We start from the raw sequence: 22,467 nt of genomic DNA on the forward strand, positions 1-22,467 counted from the left end.
TAACTCTTGAAAGTGGACCTATTATTGCTAAAGGTCCAACCTGTTAGTAACTGAAGCCTATGATGAGCCCCACTCCCAAAATCAGTACGCTAGTGGAAAATATGAAATATGAAAAACTGTAATGAGTATATGAGAAAGAATAGAGTGGGGAGGACTGAGAATGTGTACCAAGGGGACGGGGATAAACATTTTAAGTAGAGTGGTCAGGAAGTAAGTGACTGAGTGGGCTATGAAGTGAGGGAGTAGGCTATGACAACATTTTGAGGAAGAGTGTTCCAAGAAGAAGCAAAAGCTATCAGAAAGGACCTGCAGCAAGGGTGTACCTGGCATTTCCCCAATGTAACCCCAGCAGAGAGTGTAAACCAAACAGGAGTCAGAGAGGTCAGAATGAAGCAAGTGGGGTGGTGCAGATCACGAAGGGCCAGGTAAGTCCCTGAAAGGACGTTGGCTTTTGTTCTCTCAGAGAAATTAGAAGAAACCCACTAGAATGCGTTGAGTGGAGCAAGGACACAATGTGACCTACACTACACAGAACCATTTTTTTGTGCCCGGACCATTTTGCACTCTGAAGTCCGTGGGCTCCTTCTTATTATGTTTTTTAAACATCTTTTAAAACACTACATTAGCCATATAGTGGAAACCAGCTATAAATAACTATTAATTTGTGACATAATATGTGAGTTTCTGTACTAGCATATCAAGTCACTATCCTAGAGGCAGATCTATAATTTCAAAGCAATGGTGAGCATAAACAATATGTACGTCAATGTATCTGTAGCAATGGTAATATAATAAGAAAGCATCTGAAATTTGCAGGTGTACCTGTGGCTTTGTTGCTGACTTTCATAACTAAAGGAAATGATAAAAATTGGTTAGTGGTTAATGAAGAGAAATAACTTTTTACCCAAGTTCACAGAAATTGGAAATACCAGATATTGAACTTGAGTCAAGGAATTTAAAATAACTGTAATTAAGAAATTAAATGACAAGGTAGATAATATATACACAGAATTAAAAATCCCAAAAAAAGAAATAGACATTTTAGAATGAAAACTACAATAACTAAATTTAGAACTAATGGATAGGTTAACAGGTGAGAAGTACCGGTCAAAAGAATATTTTTAGACTGAAGCATGGTGAGAAAAAATGGAATATGGGACAGAAGACATAGGGGAAATAAGAGATATGGTGAAAAGGCCTCACATTAGATGTGTAGAGTGGAAAGAGAGAGAAGCAATATGTGAAAATGTGACCATCAAAATTTTGGAAAAATGATAAGACACTAACCCAGAGATACAGTAAGTACTACAAACCTCAAGAGGGTAGCCAAAAAACCACACCCAGGCACATAACAGCAAAAGTGCTAAAAGTCAAAGACGAAAGTGAAACCTTAAAAACATTTTTTTTTTCAAACATGTTTTTAACAGGAAATTCAAAGTAAAACTAGAGATACCACTGTACATGCACCAAATGACTAAAATTTAAAAGGCTAATAATACCAAGTGTATTACTGGGACTGTGAAATGAAAAAAATCTAGTGTCACTATTCTGCATATTGTAAGACCAAAACTTCCCAACAGCACTTTCTGCGATGGTAGAAATATTCTACATCTGTGTTGTCCATTATCATAACCACTAGCCATATGTTTCTATCAAGCACTAGAAATATGGTGAGTGCAACTAAAGAACTTAATTTTTAATTTTATTTAATTTAAATTTAAATAGCTACATATGAACAGTACAGCTGTTAACAATATGAAATAAATATAAAACAGTCTCAACTTAAGAACAACAGAAGATTCTCATTGGCTCATAAAATAGATGAAAAATGAAATACAAAGTAAAATGGCCTTTAAAAAAAGAAAGTCTGGGGGGCACCTGGGTGGCTCAGTCGGTTAAGCATCCGGCTCCAGCTCAGGTCATGATCTCATGGTTCATGGTTTCGAGCTCCACATCCTACTCTGTGCTGACAGCTCAGAGCCTGGAGCCTGCTTCAGATTCTGTCTTCCTTTCTCTCTACCCCACTCCTACTTGCGCTCAGTCTCTCTCAAAAATAAGTAAACATTAAAAAAAATTTTTTTAATAAAAAAAGAAAGAAAATCTGGGGAGCCTGGGTGGCTTAGTCAGAAAAGCATGCAAGTCGATCTCAGGGTAATGAGTTCAAGCCCCACATTGGGGGGTGACTTAAACAAATAGAGGCGACTTAAATAAATCTTTTAAAAAATTTTCTTAAAAAGAAAGAATTATTCTTCCTGACTAGTTACTAAATCCAAATCAGATATTTCCCAATGAAACTGCTCTTTTGCACAGCTACCACTAACTAGAAACTGGTACTCAAAAATTATACTGACCATTTCTCCTAAAATGCTGAAATCTAGCTGATAGTTTTTGAAATATTTATTCTTGAAAAAGCCATTCTTAATGTACTGAATCAAAGTTAACTCCAATGCAAAGATAATTCAAATGAAGATCTGAAGGTGCTCTGCTGTTAGAGCATGTGACAGTGTGAAGAATTTCACAATGCCTCCAATCAGTCAAGGCAGAGGAGAAACTGGAGCTCATGAGAGCTCATGAGAAAGAAACCTAGAAAAGCAAATATGGTGCTCTTGCCCAGGAACTCCCTTCCTAAAAAGAAAACCCTCTCTGGCCTATCACATTTTCCTAAAATGCTGGGAAGGAATGAGGTCCTTAACAAAGTTCTGACCAGGATCCCAAATTTAAATGTTAACTCCATAAGGAGGCACCAATAATAATACGATATAAAATTGTGTGTTTCACCACCAGGTGTACCAGTTGTCGATTATATTGCCTCTTAGCTTCAAATTCATCCTTCACTGTCTGCTCTGCAAAAATAAATTTGGGCCCTCTAAATATCTTTCCTTTGCCCACTGGCATGAAGTTTTGAGGTAGAGAGTATTACAGAGACATCGCAGGAGGAAGGGGCTTTCCTCCCTGGGTCTAGTGTGCTGCTCCTGGTGGACTCCAGCACCTCACATGGCTTGGGTCTGGCTCCTGCAGCAGCAGTCTACACCAGGCTGCTGAGGTACCTGGTAGTCAGCAACACACAGCCGCTTCCCCTCTCTGCAACAGTGACTCTGGCTAGACAGGTTTTGAAAAGTTCTGCTGTCACAACAACTTCCTTATCATTCAATGAACCAAAGCCTTACCTCTCAAATGTCTGGATCTCAGTCCTGAAGGCATCTACTTTGAATGCTCTATCTCTACCCTAGAGGTAATGGATGGTCTTCTTATTTTTTTTAAATTTTTAATGTTTATTTAATTTTGAGAGAAAGAGGGAGACGTGAGCATGGGAGGGGCAGAGAGAGGCAGACACAGAATCCAAAGCAACCTCCAAGCTCTGAGCTGTCAGCACAGAGGCCAGTGCGAGGCTTGAACCCACAGACCATGAGATCATGACCTGAGCCAAAGTCAGATACCCAACCAACTGAGCCACCCAGGCGCCCCATTATAGATGCTTTTTTTATCTGCTATTCCTACCTTCTCTAGAGTACTCTTTACTTTGGATTAGCCAATCTCTTATTTCTCCAATCCTCTGTTACAGTTAGTAATCTTTATAATAAACTTTTCTGTTTCAAATTGCTGATTTCTCTCTACTTATCAGATCCTAATTAATATACTAAATTTCAAGTGATTGATTAGAAACTGAGAAAATTATTGGCTATTTAATTCAGTTTGTTCATTTATACATTCATTTATAAATTTGTTATATATACAAATGCACTTATAAACAACTGGACTAAATAGCCAATGTAGACAATTATATATGTGTATAATAATATAATAAAAATGTGAGTGTAATATATGTGTCTGTATAAACACACATATATACACATAAACATATGTATATATAAACAAAGAGATCAGACTGTGGATAATTAGATAGTTCAGATGGCTAACAGTTACTGTTGTTAACAGTACTCTCACTTTGGAGAAGTTGATTTTCTTCACTAACCATAAAAGATCAAGTACTACATGAGATCACTTTGTTTTCTCTGGTGAATCATTTTTATTTCTCTTTAGAAGTTAACAATCTAAAAAACAGCAAAATTTAAGAAGCTAAGGTAGTAAACACAGTGGCTCCATTTCTCTGGCTATGTGCTCTATGAAATTGCTCTACTTATATTTGGAGGGAAATACAAAATCTCAATGATCCCACACTAATTTTAATATTCACTTCACTTTAGCTTATAGGGAAACAATGTTTTCCCTCTGTGTCACTGTTTCATGTGCTCTCTTTGTCAACATTAAAATGAAAAGTTAAGCATCAGGCTCACCATTCCTGTCCCACTTTGCTCTTAATTCTGCTAGCCACAGAGTTAAAAGGACAGGATTAAGAGTTATTAGACACAGTACTAAGGAGAATTAAAGGGCTTCTTCAAGGGGTATAACATCTGCTCCTCAAATTCCTGCCTAAACAACTAAGATTCCGATCAAAGAGAAAAGAGGGAAAGCCAAGCTGACAGTAAACTGGAGTCCTGAGGAAGTGAATGTTCTTTCAGGGAGTAACTCTGACACCAGAGGAAGGCTTAGTGACATTGCACAATTCTTTCTGTGAAGTTATTCATGGGGCAAGTGGGAGTATATGAGTGTAAGTGGAGGGGAATGGGAAGGTGAAGATTGAGGATCCTTTTAAGTAGTTTTTGCTCGGCTAGCAAAACAAGCTGGGACATGCAGGACAGATAAACACAGCTGTCTGGGGCTGTCACTTGGGGCTCAGGAGCCAACGTGTCCTGATGTAGTGAAAAGTGCACCGGAATGTGAGTCAGGAGGCCGGGGATCCAAGTCCTCCTTCTGCTGCTAAGTAGCTGTGTGATGATGAACAAGCGCTGCACTCTCACTAGGCTCAGTCTCCCCAGCTTTGGAAAATTAATTGATGCAACTAGTTGGCAGAGGTGCTCCGGAGACAGAGTTCTCGTACTCAGTTTGCTGAGTCCTAGCTTCTTCCACTGAACAAAATCAGGAGGCGGCGCCTGGGTAGCACAGTCCATCGAGTGTCTGACTTCTGCTCAGGTCATGATCTCACAGTTGGTGAGTTCAAGCCCCATGTCGGGCTCCCTGCTGTCAGTGCAGAGCCTGCTTCAGATTCTGTCCCCACTCTCTGCACTGCCCCGACCCCCGGTCGCATGATCTCTCTCTCAAAAATAAATAAAGTTCTTTAAATTATTTTTTAAAAATAGAAGAAATAATACAGGATTAGGGAGAGTATTAAAAATACTGTACTTAAAGACACCCTGACACAGTATGTAAAATGAGTAGTTGCTATTATTATTACTTCTTAATTTCCAAGGTCTCTTTAAGATTATCTGAAAGGGATAAAATCTTGGTAGCCAACTATAATGAATACATTCAAACTGAATACATTTAGTATTTCAAATTCATTACAAGTCAAGTTAATGTAAGTTTATCATGTTTTAATTATCTACTAACCAAAATACTCATTAGAAATGTTCTTACATCTTTTATGATTTCTGCACCCACTCAAAAACTCAAGTCTTAAATCAAATGTGTCTACTAAATTCTTGGAAATGAAATACAATAATAATTACAGAAAATATAGCTTCAGATTTGCATGCCATCTTCCAGGTATCGATATATATTATCTAGTGCTGGGAACAGAGCAAGCAAGAGACCTGAAGCAGAGCCATCAAAATTCTCTATATGAGAATATCAGAAAATACTAATTTATTCCATGCCAAAATAAATCTTCAGGTACTTCAATATTTTAGCTTTAAATTTAAGAAGAGATTTCCAGAGAGGGAGAAATGTGTGATGGGCATTGGGATGAGCACTGGGTGTTGTATGTAAACAATGAATCATGGAATCTACCCCCAAAACCAAGAGCACACTGTATATACTGTATGTTAGGCAACTTGAAAATAAATTATATTTTTAAAAAAAAGGTTTATCTTTTTTTAATGATTTATTTTTGAGAGAGAGAGACAGAGTGAGCAGGGGAGGGTCAGAGAGAGAGGGAGACACAGAATCTGAAGACAGGCTCCTGGCTCTGAGCTAGCTGTCAGCACAGAGCCTGATGTGGGTGGGGCTTAAACCCACGAACTGTAAATCATAACCTGAGCCAAAGTCAGATGCTCAACCGACGAGCCATGCAGGGGCCCCAAGAATAGGTTACAAACGCAAAATTAATTAAGAATATATCACTAATCAACTTAAACATACCAAAGGTTAGAAACATTACAAAATATTTTATCTGTCAAACAAAAGTAAAGCCAGAGAAAATTCTATCCAGGACTGGTGTGTGTGTGTGTGTGTGTGTGTGTGTGTGTGTGTGTGTACTTTTTTTTTTACTGAAATTAATCTATAACCCTTCCCTTCCATTAAAACACATAATCTTATTTAGATATGTGATAAAATTACTCTCTCACTCAATCAAGTATAGATTAATAGCTTCATGACTTTATAAGATTTCACAGTCAAGTAGCATGTTAAAATAGGATAGTCAATCCAAAACAAATAAATAAACAAAAAATCCAAAGGCAAGGGACCAAAATACTTAAACAATATGTTTCCATGTCTTCTGAGGATCAAAGAAGCACGATCGAAAAGAGCCAGTCGACGAGAATGACTAACAAAAGCTATGTCTTTGTTCTGATTATTCCCAATAGTTCCCTTTATGATAATGCTGATGCTAAAAATAACTCATCTTAATTCTAGGAGCAGAACCACCTCAGGATTTCACATGGAATGAAAAGGTGTTGAGGGAGCACGTATGAGAGGGCCCTACTTTATTAGAGAGCCTCTCTGGAAAAGCAACGTTTGGGTAAAGACCTAAGCATAAGGAGCTACAAGTTTGTGAGGGCGGAGCAGGTAGCAGTGAGTAGGAAAGAGCATTCTAGGCAGAAAACAAAGTACACATTGTGTAAAAAATCTCTCAGCCATTCTGCTAGGGCATAACAGGGAAAGGGAAGAAATAGGCAGTGGCTAGATCACAAGGACCATTATAAACCATGACAAAGCATTTGGGTTTAGTCAAAATGCATCAGGAAGCCATGACAGGGATTCAGCAGTAATAGTGGGGGAAACATAAAGAGACTGATGCAGACTTCTAAGAGAGGTGCAAGCGTGAGGGGAACCCTAAGGGAGGGACTGTGACACAAACTGTAGAGGAAGGCGGAATAAGGAGCGTAGTGCCCAGGGAATGAAGGATAGGTACATATAAGTGCTTTTTTCTCCAAATCTTGCATCAGAATTCACACTTTACATCTGACAAATATTATCGAACTGTTCTGTGTGGGGAAAGAAGTTTAGTAAATGATATCCCATCTTTACCTTCTCCTGACATTGGACAGAGTGGATTTTTTCCTCCGTTACCAGTCCTAGAGGTGACAAGTTGTACCTCATTAGCATTTTAATTTTCCTTCTTTTATCATTAGTGAAGTTGGGTATCCATTTTCATGCTTATTGGCTAGTTATATTTCCTCTGCTGTTATCTGTTAATTCATTTCCTTTGACCAGCTTTAATTTTCGAATATCCCTTTCCTTACTGATTTGCAGAAACTGTATTATGGATAGCAGTCCATTATTTTCAATATGTATTCCATTTTTTTTTCTGAGTTTATAATTTGTCTTTTCATTTTATGATTTCTTTTGTTTTCTGAAGTATAAAAAGATCTTTTTAATTATAACAGCAGTTAATACGGTTTTGCCATGCCATGTAAAAGTAGAAAGTGAAAGTTCCTCTTTTCCTCGCCAGAGTATACTTCCATTCGAAGGACAGAACCTCCCAAACTTTCCCTAGTAACTAAAAAACATACTTATGTAAGCTAGATATTACAAAAAGGGAATTTTGGGGGGGAAATGTTCTTTTTTATTTAATAAACGTTTGTGGAAATCTAAAAAATTTTTCTAGAAAACATGGTTTAGAGTAACAAAAGCAGAAAATAGGCAAGGACAGAAAACAATATTTAAAAGTACATTAAAGCTACTTGTCAAGACATTCATATGAAAATGAAAAGCAAGCTCTAAACTGACGGGAATTATTTGTGATACACAAATTTTATGAAGAACTTTATCAACCAACCTAAAAAAAATAACTCAATTTTTTTAAATGGGCAAAAGATGTGGACAGCTCACTAAAGAAACATAGCAATCAAAGACTAAAAAGATGTTCAACATCACAAATCATAGAAATTCAAATTAAAACCATTTACATATTACTACATACTAAAAACAATGGCTAAAATTTTTAAAATATTGATACTACCAAGCATAGCTAAGGATATAAATTAAATAGAACTCATACATTGCTGCTTAGAAAGCAAAATGGTATATGCACTTTGAAAAGTTTGGCAATTTCTTATAAAGTTGATGATGTACAAATACCATATGAACCAACTAATGTATTTGCACAAGAATATTAAAACACCACAAAAAGACCTGTACGAAAATATTTACAGCAGTTTCACTCACATATCCAAAAACTGGAAGCAACCCAATGTCTATGAATTGGTGAACAGATAAACAACCTGTAGTATATTTATACAAGGAACACTACACAGCAATAAAAATGGGAAATCCTACTAAGAGAGGCAAAACCAGAATCAGATCAGTGGTGGCCTGGGTGTCAGAAGCAGGGATTCTCCACAAAGTGACTGGAGGGAACTCTGGGGGGTAATGAAAATATTCTTTATCTTAGCTGTGGTACCAATAATGTGACTATATGCATTTCTCAAAACTCTGAGAACTGTACACTTAAAAAGAATAAATTCTACTGTATATAAATTATGCCTGAATAAATAGGAATTTTAAAAGTTCATTAAAACCAATGAGGAACTGGATTAAAACAGCAAGAAATTGGTAGAGTAGGTTGGTTTAACAGATTTTTATTGAAAATAAAAAAGAGAGAGGGAGACAGAATGAAAACAGAGTCAGAAAAAAAAAAAAGGGAAAAGAAGAGATAACAGAGAATCAAAATTAGATAGTCAATACCCTTAAAGAAAGGAGATCAGGAGAAAGGACAGCCTAAAGAGCTGTCCAAATTCCTAGAGGTATAATCCAATTTTATGATGCTAACAAAAACTTAGTAATGGGAAATAATAATACTTGAAATATATGAGAGATAGCAACTTGTGAGAGTCTGTCCACTAAAATTCCTTCATGTTAAATTACTAAGATAATAAGAACTAGTATCTACTGAGTGCTGCTTTACCAAGTGCCTGGCACATGCTGCATATGTTATTTCATTTAATTAATCATTATCACAACCCCAAAAAATGGATATTGTTAAATCTATTTTATAGGCTAGGAAGCCAACAGTGAAAGTAATAAAATAACTTGCCCAGTCATACAGCAACTGAACTGGCCAAGACAGAATTCGAATTCAGCCTTACAGGACTCAGAATCCACGCTCTTGCCCACCACGCACATTGACTCTACAGTCAAATTTAGTTGTGAAGTTTAATTTTGCATAAGTCAGTCTGCTATGGAAAAGAAAGAGAAGGGCAAATGCATCAATGGAAGACTGGGAAAGCAATGACATGTCCCTACCCCTCTATAACTGACAGTCATGACACAGCTCGGCTGAATTCGTGGAGAAGATGGTGTAAATTGTCCAATGGCTAGAGCACTGATTCATTCATTCTCATTTCTAGCCAATAGAAAAATTTAAATTTCTGAATCTAGGATTAACTTAGGAAGGCAAAATACTAGAAAAAGGTATTATTTTTCATTGAACTCTGAGTTGTTTAATCAAAAAAAGGGAACAGATACGTGCCAAGAAATACATAAGCCATTTCCAAAAGTAAAAATCATGGGTCAGTGGCAATGAATTTTAATACAAAATAATGGAAATCATAAGATGCAATAAAACGTATTAACCAGTTATCTTAAGAATACATGCCCTGTTTTGTTTGTTTTTTAAAAGAGCTAACAGATCAGCCTGAAGCCTGATGTCCAATGCATCACCAATAGCGCAGAGCCACAGATTTCAAAAACTGCCTTTTCCTACTTGCTCTTAACTGACAGGGAGGATTTAAGCCAAAGATTTTATTTAGGTCTTCCAGGAAAAGAAATATTTTTGTTCCTTTATTTTTGAAAAGATAGATATACTTGGTAAAAATGGTCTTTAAGTCTACACAAGAAACCGTTTCAGAAAAATACCAATAATATTCTATTATTTACAACTTATTTAACAAAGAGTAACTTCCTACTATCTGCCCAGTAGTATTCCAGGTGTTGGATTACAAATAGTCCAATGTGAAAAACAGATCATGTCTAATAATGATAAGTCCTATAAAGAAAACAAATCAGGGCAATGAACAGGGTAGATGGCAATGGAGAGACGCTACTTTGTGATGAGGTGGTTAGGAAGGGGCTCTTAGAGGAGCTAACGTTTAAGCTGAGACACAATACAAGAGGTCTCTGATTTTTAGTTAATGAGATAAAATTCGCAAATTATGTGACTTGATGACAGTTACAGAGGGCAGCAGAAACACAGAAATTAAATAAAATGTATTCAGGTGCCTACTGCTTACCAAAGATTATTAACTGTGCTTTGTCCCACATACCTTTTCACCTCCTATTAAAGCTTTTGGTTATTACACTCAGTTCCATTTGACCTGTGTACAGAGCAGGTCAACAACTTCCTTCCAGTCAGTGAACCACAAGAAGTCCGCATATATAAGAATAACTTGTGATTTCTACCAACCTAATATTACAACTGAAGGCATCTTATTTTCCAACTATTCTTACTGGTGATATCCAAAATTAGTTACAATTAAAAGCTTGTTATACGCAAGGCTGAAGGAGGCGAGAGGGATGTGATATTCTACTTGGCATCTCAAGCAGAGCCTAATTAATGATGCCACTGATAGTGATATCTATGGGGGAAGAGTCATATATGGCTTTAAAGTTTTCAATTTGCAAAATCAAATAGTTTTGAAAAATAATATTATAAGGAAAGTCATAACCAAGTTTAACAATTCATTAATAAATATAGAAAGTTCAAATATATTTTGTCATTAACCTGAATTCAATTAATGAACTATTATCAAGTGGAAAGAGACAATTACAATGACATGATTACTGAAATTTATGTAACTCTGCTTCCTGATACATCAGCTCACAGACAAATCATGGATCCAATTTTGTCAGGGGAATCCATGTCCACCTTCAGTTTCTTTTCCAGAACTAACTGATAATGTGCACAGAGAAAGCACAAATGCCTAAACAAATCACTGATCTATCATATAATTATATGAAATGAATAAACTATTATGCAGCATAAATAGTAGTATTATGCTGCATCATAGTAAAGTAATAAGAAAAACTTTCCCTAAAAGCCAAAACAGTACTATTTCAATTAGGTAGCATGATCAGTGAACAAAGTACTGAGATAAGAAATGCTTACAAATAAATGAATTTAAGCAAACACACATATCCTGAACTCTTTCTAATCGCACTTATTCTAAATGGTTTTAATGTCTTCTGTGCCTTTGTATAACATAATGATTAATGGCACGTTTTATGGTTAGAATGCCTGCAGTGACATCCCTGGTCTATCGCTGTGTGACCTCAACCTAATTAATTAATCTTTTAAGCCTCTATTTCCACATTCGTACAAAAAAGGATAATAAATGTACCTATGACATCTGGCAGTTAGGAAAATTAACTGACATAAGAATTCAGTTCTAAATAAACTATTACGCAAACAGGATGTCTTTTCTTTAACAAAAGAAAAACATTTATTCCTGGATTAAATAGGTTATATACACACCTAGTCGGTAAAACTCAAAAGATTAAGGGCAAGTAACAACACATTTTCCTCCTGTCTTGGTCTCCAAGATAGCCAGTTCTTTTCCCTATAGACAATCACTGTTACTGGTTTTTTTCTCCACATTTCCAGAAAAATTTTATGCAAATCGAAGGAAATAGTTCATATCGTTTTTTCCAAGCTTTTTAAAAAACTATATAATATTCTTTTTTAAATTTAAGAGAGCAGGGGAGGGGTGGAGGAGTGGTGGACAGAGGATCTACAGTAGGCTCTGCACTGACAGCACTGAGCCCCATGCGGGGCTTGATCTCATGAACCATGAAATCATGACCCGAGCTAAAGCTGGACGCTTAACCAACCAAGCCATTCTGGTGCCCCAAAACTATTTAATAGTCTTAAAAAAACTATATACTTTCTATACTGTTTTGAGAGAGAGAGACAGAGTGTGAGTAGGGAAGGCAGTGAGAGAGAGGGTGACAAAGAATTTGAAGCAGGCTCCAGGCTCTGAGCTATCAGCACAAAGCCCAATGCGGGGTTGAACTTACAGATCGTGAGATTATGACCTGAGCCAAAGTTGGATGCTTAACTGACGGCCCCCTATACTGTGTTTAATTTTTTTTATGTCTTTATTTTATCTTGAGAGACAGACACAGAAAGTGAGCAGGGGAAAGGCAGAGAGAGAGGGAGACACAGAATCCAAGGTAGGCTCCACGCTCCAACCTGTCAGCACAGAGCCTGACACAGGGCTCAAACCCACCAACCATGAAATCATGACCTGAGCCAAAGTCAAATGCTTAACCGACAGCCACCCAGGCGACCCTGTGCTTTTGTAACTCAACATATTTGGAAGATTTTTCCACAACTGAACCTTTTCTCGATGCCTTAGGTCAGTACTTTTCAAATGTGAGTAATAATACCTTCCTTTTCATGGGAGAATAGCTTAGAAATCACTTTGCAATAACAAATAATTATTATATTATTTAACTGAATATAAACATGACAAGGGTCCTTAGATAAACAAGATTTATAAAACTTTAAATGCACAATGAATTTAAAAGTAAACACTTGGGGCACCTAGGTGGCTCGGTCAGTTAAGTATTTGCCTCTTGGTGTCAGCTCAGGTCATGATCTCACAGTCATGAGATGGAGCCCGGCATTGGTCTCCATGCCGGGTGTGGAGCTGCCCTGCGATTCTCTCCCTTTCTCTCACCTCTCCCCTGTGCATGCTCTCTTTATCTCTCTCTCAAAACACATAAACCTTAAAAATGAATGAATGAACGAATGAATTAAACACTAACCACTCCACATCCATAGGAATGATTATCATTAAAAAGAAAATTAACAAATGATGGTGATGATGTAAAGAAACTGGAACCCTTATATACTGCTGGTATAAATATAAAATGGTGCATCACCGGAGAACACACTGTCAGGTTACTAATGGGGTACTAGTGGGGTAAGGGCAGAGAGCAAGAGGAAGACACAGAATCTGAAGCATGATCCAGACTCTGAGCTGCCAGCACAGAGCCTGATGCAGGGTTCAAACTCACAAGCCATGAAATTATAACCTGAGCAGAAGATGGACTTAGTCACCCAGGTACCCCCTAATATATAGTTTTTATTTATTTATTTTGAGAGAGAGTGCGCACACATGCACAAGCAGGGAAGGGGAAGAGAGAAGGAGAGACAGAATCCTAAGCAGGCTCCCCTCTACCATTACAAAGCCTGATGCAAGGCTCAAACCCACAAACTGTGAGATCATGGCCTGAGCTGAGATTAAGAGTTAGTCACTTAACCAACTGAACCACCCAGGCGCCCCAGGTTACTAATATACTAAACATAAATGTACCAGGGTGCCTGGGTAGTTCAGTCAGTTAAGCATCTGACTCTTGATTTCAGTTCAGGTCATGATCTCATTGTTCCTAAGTTTGAGCCTTGTGAGCACCACATCAGGCTCTGTGCTGACAGTTTAGAGCCTGCTTGGGATTGTCTCTCTCCCTATCTCTCCGTCCCTCCCCTACTCATGTGTGCTTTCTTGCTCTTTGTCTATCAAAATAAATAAATAAATATATATATTTCTAAAAACATTAATTTACCATATGACCTAGAAATTCCTCATCTAGGTAATATCAACCTAAGAAAGATAGATGGAAACATGTGTCCATCCCAAGACTTGTACACAAATGTTCACAGCACATTATTCTTAATAGCCAAAATGTGGAAATAACTCAAACGTCCAACAAATGGTGAATGGACAAAATATGCTATATATGCATATATGATGGAATAATGTTATATTAATATTAAATATTATATATAATGGAATAGTATTCAACTATAAAAAGCAACAAAGTACTGATGTATCCTACAACATAGACGAAACTCAAAAACATTACGTACGCAAAGAAACCTGACACAAAAAGACACATGTTGTATGATTCCATTTATATGAAATGTCTGGAAAAAGCAAACCGATATAGACAGAAAGTAAATGAGTGGCTGCCTATGGCTGGAAGTGGAAATAAGGAGTCACCACAAGTGAGAATGAGATTTGATTTTAGGGTTATGGAAATCAAAATTGTGGTAATGAGTATACAACTCTGTAAGTTTACTATTATTGAATTGCACACTTAAAATGAATGAATTTCATGATGTATAAATTAAACCTCAACAAAGTGATTTTTAAGTAAATATTAATACAAAAAATCTGATATTATTCAAATTAATTTTAAGAATTTGTTTGCTGGAAAGGCACCTGGGTGGTTCACTCCGTTAAGAATCTGACATCAGCTCAGGTCATGATCTCTTGGTTTGTGGGTTTGAGACCCACATTGGGCTCTGTGCTGACAGCCTGGAGCCTGGAGCTTGCTTTGGATTCTGTGTCTCCCTCTCTCTCTCTCTCTGCCCCTTCCCCATTCACGTGCTTTCTCTCTCACTCTCTCAAAAATAAACATTAAAAATTAAAAAAAAAAGATATCGTTTGGGGTGCCTGGGTGGCTCAGTCAGTTAGGCATCTTACTTGATTTCTGATCAGGTCATGATCTTATGGTTAGTTAGTCTCTGGGTTTCTCTGTCACCTCCTATCTCTGTCCCTCTTCAGCTTACACTCACTCTCAGAAACAAATAAATAAATAAGATGTTTGCTGAGGAGTGCCTGGGTCGCACTGTTGGTTGAGCATCCAACCGTTGATTTTGGTTTTGGTCATGATGCCAGGGTCATCGGATCAAGCCTCACATCAGACTGTGAGCTGAGAGTGGAGCCCACTTAAAATTCTTTCTCTCTCTCTCTCTCTCTCCCTCTCCCTCTGCCTCACTCCCCGACTCACGCACTCTTGCTCTCTCTCTAAAACTTAAAAAAAAAAAAATGTTGTTGGCTGAAATAATAAGAGACAGAATGAAATAACTTCTTTATTGTGGAAGAAATTAATTCTGTCCCTTTACCTAAGCCCTCTAACCTTCCTTCAGATCAGTCAGTTAATGAATATTTATTGCCTGCTCTAGCACCTGCCTAATTTTACTGTGTTCCAGTGGTGATTCAATTTTCCCACCTATTGTCTCTTTTATAACTACTGTGAAAAATTTATTCAAACATCATTTCATAACAAAATAAGCTTTCACTTGGTGCCAATGCATCATTTGTGTATGACACTTGTCTCCTCTCCTTTCTCATTAAACCATGGCAGCTAAAAGTGAAAGTAGCACTTGAGCCCAAGTAATTTTAAACAGACAGGTAAACAAATACAGGCTTTAGAGGGGGGCCAAAGATTATCAAATGAAAAAACAAGATGTTTAAACTAATGAAAGGAGTTCATGAGGCTCTACAGGTATGGCCGTAAAACCCAGTTTGAGAAATCTGTAACGTGCAGTCTCACAAGTTACTAAAGTATGCAGAGCGGTCAGACTTCACACTGAATGCTATCCATATAGCTGGGCGGTGCTGGTAAGTGCCCATTCACAAAATGGCTTTGCGAAGATGATCTCTAATGCATGACCAGAAACAACCTTGTCTTCAATTACGAAACTTTGGTGAACTTCAGAAATAAAAATTTATTTTAACATTTGTAAGTCAAATAAGAATAATCATTTTAAGCAAGAAACACTTGATTAAAAAATAGAGGTCATCCACATGAAAAGGTTAAGCATTTAAGACAAATGATTGTTGAAAACCATAACATGTGATATTAAAAACTTCAAACAATTTTCTCACAAGTGAAGATAAGTAATTCACAACCACTTAAACCAATATGTACTGTGTATCAGATTGTGTTGCATCTGACTAAACAACACTTGGTTTGCTAAATTGTCCTAGAAATTAAGGCAAAACACCTGGCTTATAAATCTCCAAACGAACCATTAACTTACTGATCTGTCAGCACATAGGACCAGGGTAGAGGAATAAGTTTTTTTCCATGATAAAAAAAACACTACCACATTCTATATGTCCCACTGAGTTTCCTTTTTATATTTTTTTCATATCAAATACAGACTCTTTAAAGCAGTCTTGAGAAAAAAGAACAAAGCTGGAAGTATCATAAGCCCAGACTTCAAGATATACTACAAAGCTGTACTAATCAAAACAGCATGGTACTGGCACAAAAAGAGACAGATCAAACAACAAAGACAGCACAGAAATAAACCCAGGATTTTACGATCAATTAATCTTCAACTAAGGAGGCAAGAATATACAATAAACGGTGTTGTGAAAACTGGACAGCATAACCAAAAGAACAAAACTGGACTGTCTTCTTATACTATACACAAAGTTAACTCAAAATAGATTAAAAATCTAAATGTAAAACATGAAGCCATAAAACTTCAAGAAAAAAATTTAGGTAGCAATGTCTTAGATATCTGCCTTAGCAACATATTTACAGATATGTCTCTTCAGGCAAGAAAAACAAAAGGAGGAGTGCCTGGGTGGCTAAGTCAGTTAAGCATCCAACTCTTGATTTCAGCTCAGGTCACAATCTCATGGTTCATGGAACTAAGCCCCATACCAGGCTCCATGCTGACAGCATGGGCCCTGCTTGGGATTCTCTCTCCCTCTCTTTCAGTCCCTCCCTCTTTTGTGCACACTCATGCTCTCTCAAAATAAATAAGTATGCTTTAAAAACAAAAGGAAAAATAACCTATGACCTACTATAAAAAGCTTTTGTATGGCAAAGAAAACAGCCAACAAAACAGAAAGGCAAACTACTGAATGGGAGAAGATATATACAAATTACAAATCCAATGAGGTGTTAATATCCCAAAAACATAAAAAACTTTTACAATTCAACACCATAAAAACAAATAATCCAATTAAGAATTTTTCCAAAGAAGACATACAGATGGCCAAGAGACACATGAAATGATGCTCAACATCACTTATCATCAGGGAAATGCAAATCAAGACCACAACGAGCTATCACCTCACACCCGTCAGGATGGGCTAAAGTTAAAAACACAAGAAAATAACAAGTTTTGGAGAGGCTGTAGAGAAAAGGGAATCCTCATGCTTTGTTGGTGGAAATATACACTGATGCAACCACTGTAGAAAACCAGTATGGAGGTTCTCAATAAATTAAAAACAGAAATACTATACAATCCAGTAATTCCAATACTGGGTATTTATCCAAAGAAAATAAAACACTATTCAAAACCAAATAGAAAAAAACAAAATTCAAGAAGATGTATGCAACCCTAAGTTCACAGCATTATTTACAACAGCCAAGATATAGAAGCAATCTAACTATCCATCAATTGATGAATGGATTAAGAAAATGTGGTATATGTACATATGTGTGTGTGCATATGTGTATGTTGTATGTATGTGTATAATGGAATATTATTCAGTCATTAAAAATTGAAATTGTGCTATTTACAATAATGTAAATAGACATAAAGGGTATTATGCTAAATGAAATAAGTCAGTCAGAGAAAGACAAACACCATATGATTTCACTTATATGAGGAATCTAAAAAACAAAATAGACTCTTAAATACAGAGAACTCATGGTTACCAGAAAAGAAGTGGTGGAGGATATATGAAATAGGTGAAGAAAATTTTAACAGCTCCAACTATAAAATAAAGTTATAGAGAAAAAAGGTATAGCATGGGAAATACAGTCAATAATATTATAATAACATTATATGATGACAGACAGTGACTAATGAGCACTGAGTAATGTATAGAGTTATCAAATCACTATATTGTACATCTGAAACTAATACAGCATTGTATGTCAACCATAGTTCAAAGATAAATGTTTTCTAAAAAATAGAAGCAATCAGCAGCATTATTTACAAGAGCCAAACTACAGAAACAGCCCAAGTGTCCACTGACAGATGAATGGATAAAGAAGATGTGGTATACATATCAAATGGAATATCATTCAAACATTAAAAAAAATAATGAAATCTTGCCATTTGCAAAATGGAAGTAGCTAGAGAGTATAATGCTAAGTGAAGCCAGTCAGAGAAATACAAATACCACATGATTTCACTCATAAGTAGAATTTAATAAACAGATGAACAAAGGAAAATAAAAAGAGACACGGGGCGCCTGGGTGGCTCAGTCAGTTGAGCATCGGCTTCGGCTCAGGTCATGATCTCGCAGTTCGTGAGCTCGAGCCCCACATCAGGCTTTGTGCTGACGGCTAGCTCAGAACCTGGAGCCTGTCTTTGGTTACCTTGATGAGCACTAAGCAACATTTGGAACTGTTGAATCACTATATTATATATAATATAGCATATTTCATATATACCTGAGACTAATGTAACATTGTATATTAACTATCCTGGGATTAAATTTTTTAAAAATACAGGCAATTTTTGCTTGGCATAATTGTGATATGCATGAATCTCAGTTTCCACAGTTTAGAAAAATACCAGGACCCAACAGCATGGTTCAAATTTCAGTTATTCTCAGGCCACATCAGCTCTAAAGAATTAGAAAATCTAAAGGTTCATTTAACATTTTAAGTTTTTATTTAAACTTCAGTTACTTAACGTAATATAACATTAGTTTCAGGTGTACAATGAAGTGATTCAACAATTCCATACAACACCCAGTGCTCCTCACAAGTGTACTCCCTAATCCTCATTTAAACCATCCCTCCACCCACCTCCGTTCTGGCAACCATCAGTTTGTTCTCTGTAGCTAAAAGTCTGTTTCTTGATTTGTTCTTGTCTTTTTTTTTTTTCCCCCTTCAGCATTTAACATTTTATCAAGCCCTTCAGAAGGTTCTGAACTTTGGTAAGTTATACATAATATGCGATGCAGCACTTAGAAAGCATAAAGGGCATGATCGTGATATTAAAAATCTCCAAGCAATAATGTAAATTGGAAAACAAAAACAAATTATATAAAATAACCATCTGATATCATTTATGAACATATATAGTATATACTCTTTTGATGGGCACGTATATTTGTTGATGATTACAATTAAAAATACCTTAAAGACTATGCACCATGATGAAAACTGTGAGAAAACTGGGGAAAGAGATTTTTTAAAAGATGATCAACGTAAAACTTCATAATGTTTTAATTTCTGCATGAGAACATAATGTATTAATTAATTTAAATGTTTTAGGAGCATCTGGATGGCTCAGTCAGTTAAGCGTCTGACTTTTGATTTCAGCTCAGGTCATTATATTGGAGTCATGAGACTGGGCCCCATGTTGGCCTCTGCACTGGGCGTGGAGCCTGCTTGAGATTCTTTCTGGCTCTTTCTCTCATGCTCGCTCTTTCTATCTCTCTCTTTCTCTCTCCCTCTCTCCCTCTATCTGCTCCTCTTATGCTCACTCTCCCTCCGTCCAAAAAAAAAAAGAAAAAGAAAAAAATAGGGCCACCTGGCGTGGCTCAGTTGGTTGGGCTCAGGTCATGATTTCGCAGTTCGTGGGTTTGTGCCCCATGTTGGGCTCTGTGCTGACAGCTCAATGCCTAGAGCCTACTTGGGATTCTGTGTGTGTGTGTCTCTCTCTCTCTCTCTCTCTCTCTCTCTCTCTCTGCCCCTCCCCTGTTCATGCTCTGTCTCTCTCTGTCTCTCAAAAATAAATAAAAAACATAAAAATAAATAGGTTTTTTTTATTTTTTTTTACATTTATTTTTGAGAGACAGAGAGACAGAGCATGAACAGGGGAGGGGCAGAGAGAGAGAGACACAGAATCCAAAGCAGGCTCCAGGCTCTGAGCTATCAACACAAAGCCTGACGCAGGGCTTGAACCCATAAACCATGAGATTATGACCTGAGCTGAAATCTGACACTCAACCGACTGAGCCACCCAGGTGCCCCTAAATAAAATGTTTTATCATTTTTAAATGGGCGGAAGATAAGGAATTCTTAACTTGGAACTACCTAAGTGATATAATGTCTCTTAATAATTTATGAAAAATTTTAATTCATCCATATTTTTTTGCATACAGGATACATCTGAAGGATCTGTCAGCCCAAGGATTCTAACTCTTGAGCTTATATATGTAATTGTTGATAATCTGTGAAGAAATAAAGAAAGCAAAAGGTGCCAACCAGACTGGATTAGAGAAAACGCAGTGCTGATAATTTTCATTAAATGGGACAAAGAAAGACTTTAGAAACTAGGGCTCCACAAATCTAATAATGATGCTGGCTGGGCAAAAGTCCAAAACAAATTATTAAACATACTTTAAAATACCAAAGTGGAAGATGCATCAAAAAGAGGTTGAACTACAAAAAAAGAAAAGCATTTTGAAAAATCTTATTTTTATACTGGTAGATCAAGAAAACATTTTACTTCAAAGTATTTTTAAGGTGTCTCAGGGAAATGAGTGCAAGTTCAAGAACACTAAGAAATTCAGGGCCGCCTGAGTGATAAGCTTCTGACTCTTGGTTTCAGCTCAGGTCATGATCTCGTGGTTCATGAGATGGAGCCCCACATCAGACTCTGCGCTGACAGTGTGGGGCCTGCTTGAGATTCTCTCTCTTCTGCTCTCTCTACCCTTCCCCCTCCCCTCTCTCAAAATAAATAAAATAAAACATTAAAAAAAAACAAAAACAAAGGGCACCTGGGTGGCTCAGTCACTTTAAACATCCGACTTCGGCTTAGGTCATGAGCTCATGGTTCCTGAGTTCAAGCCCTGCGTCAGGCTCTGTGCTGACAGCTCAAGTCCTCTGCCTCCCTCTCTCTCTCTGCCCCTCCCACTCATGCTCTGTCTCTCTCAAAAATAAATAGATGTTAGGGGAAAAAAAGGAACACTAAGAATTCATCAGCAATGCCAAAAGTTCAAAACACCTACCTCAGTCTCATTCCTAACCCTAGGACTGCTGCCTCCTATCCTGAATGGCTATGGGGGTCTTTGTGTGAATGCCTCTTTGACACCCACTTACTCACCATGGTGAACAGATGGTCTAAGAGTGGCACAGTGTGCTTTTATACCTTCAAGACAGTCAACAGACTCCCTCAAGTTTCCCTTGCAGACAACACAGAAACACCACAGATGAGTGACATGAGAGAAGGAAAAATTTAGCTGGGTAACCGGTGGCTGTCTCACAGATCACCGTCAAAACCAAGAAAGGCTTCTAGTGGCAGACTAAAGCATGACTCTGCCATATTCAACCAGCATCGACTGAATACAACTTATGACACATTTATCAAGGGTGCAATTGGAAAAACAAAAGTTTGATCACTAATATGTTAGATGTCAGAATCTAAAACTGGAACAATTAGCTAACAAAATAGAAAGCTTAAAATTGAATGCCAAAAAAAAAAAGTAAACACCTCCACTGCACTGCACTATTTCACTAAAAATTCTAATGTATATTTAATTTAAAATTATATAACATAGACATACATGCACATACAGACAAATTTAGCAAATATCATTTGTAGCATGTAAGGCCTAAAATACTATCTAGCCCTTTACAGAAAAAATTTGAGAACTCCTGGTCCTGACCATTAAGTCTTTTCTCAAAAATATGTTCTTTGATTTTGAGTATAAAATTCAAAGACATTAATTAAACAGCTTGAAATGTTAAATTTAAATTGGAGCAGGGACGCCAAGGCACTCCCTGGGGCAGGCAGCAGGCATCAAGGGCCCAAAGGACACAGGCAGTGGCAGCACGAGCTAAAGGCGGCTGGCTTCACCTGTGAGATATTCATCCCCAAGACCTGTACTTCTAGTCTAGCCATGAAAAAAAAAAAATCACACACACAAAAAAAAAAAACGAATCAAGAAACACTTTAGAAAGTACTTGACCAGTACCCCTCAAAATGATCAAGGTCATGAAAAACAAGGAAAGACTGAGAAACCATCATAAACCAGAGAAGACTAAAGAGATAGGAAGAGTAAATGCAATGTGTGTCTTGAAAGGCAATATTAGTAGAAAAAACAGTGAAATGCAAATTTAATTTGGGGTTTGGTTAATAGTAATATACCAACATTGGTTTACTTGTCATAAATGTACCATGATAATGTAAGACATTAACAATAGAAGAAACTGAATTAGGGCTATACCTGAACTATGGACTATGTTTGCAGCTTTTCTGTAAATTAAAAAATTTCTGAAGTTAAACTTTGCTAAAATTTTGAAACGGCAATATCAGTATAATCTTGTCATTTAAACATATGTGTGCACACACAGACATACAGAGACACACACACACACAAACCTCTATTTTCCACTGAAAAGATCAAAAAGGAATGATACCCCACTATTAATGAGCAGGTGTGACATTCAGATTTGGTCTCTAAATAC

At 37.0% G+C, this 22,467-nt stretch overlaps 1 protein-coding gene across 2 annotated transcripts in view; it reads right to left on the reverse strand.

Moving 5' to 3' along the window:
* WDR70 (WD repeat domain 70) overlaps positions 1 to 22,467 on the reverse strand; it is a 296,048-nt gene that overhangs the window by 202,964 nt on the left and 70,617 nt on the right. The gene's annotated exons all lie outside the window — the stretch shown is intronic.

Source organism: Suricata suricatta, chromosome 6, assembly GCF_006229205.1.
Source record: "Suricata suricatta isolate VVHF042 chromosome 6, meerkat_22Aug2017_6uvM2_HiC, whole genome shotgun sequence".
Lineage (NCBI taxonomy): Eukaryota > Metazoa > Chordata > Mammalia > Carnivora > Herpestidae > Suricata > Suricata suricatta.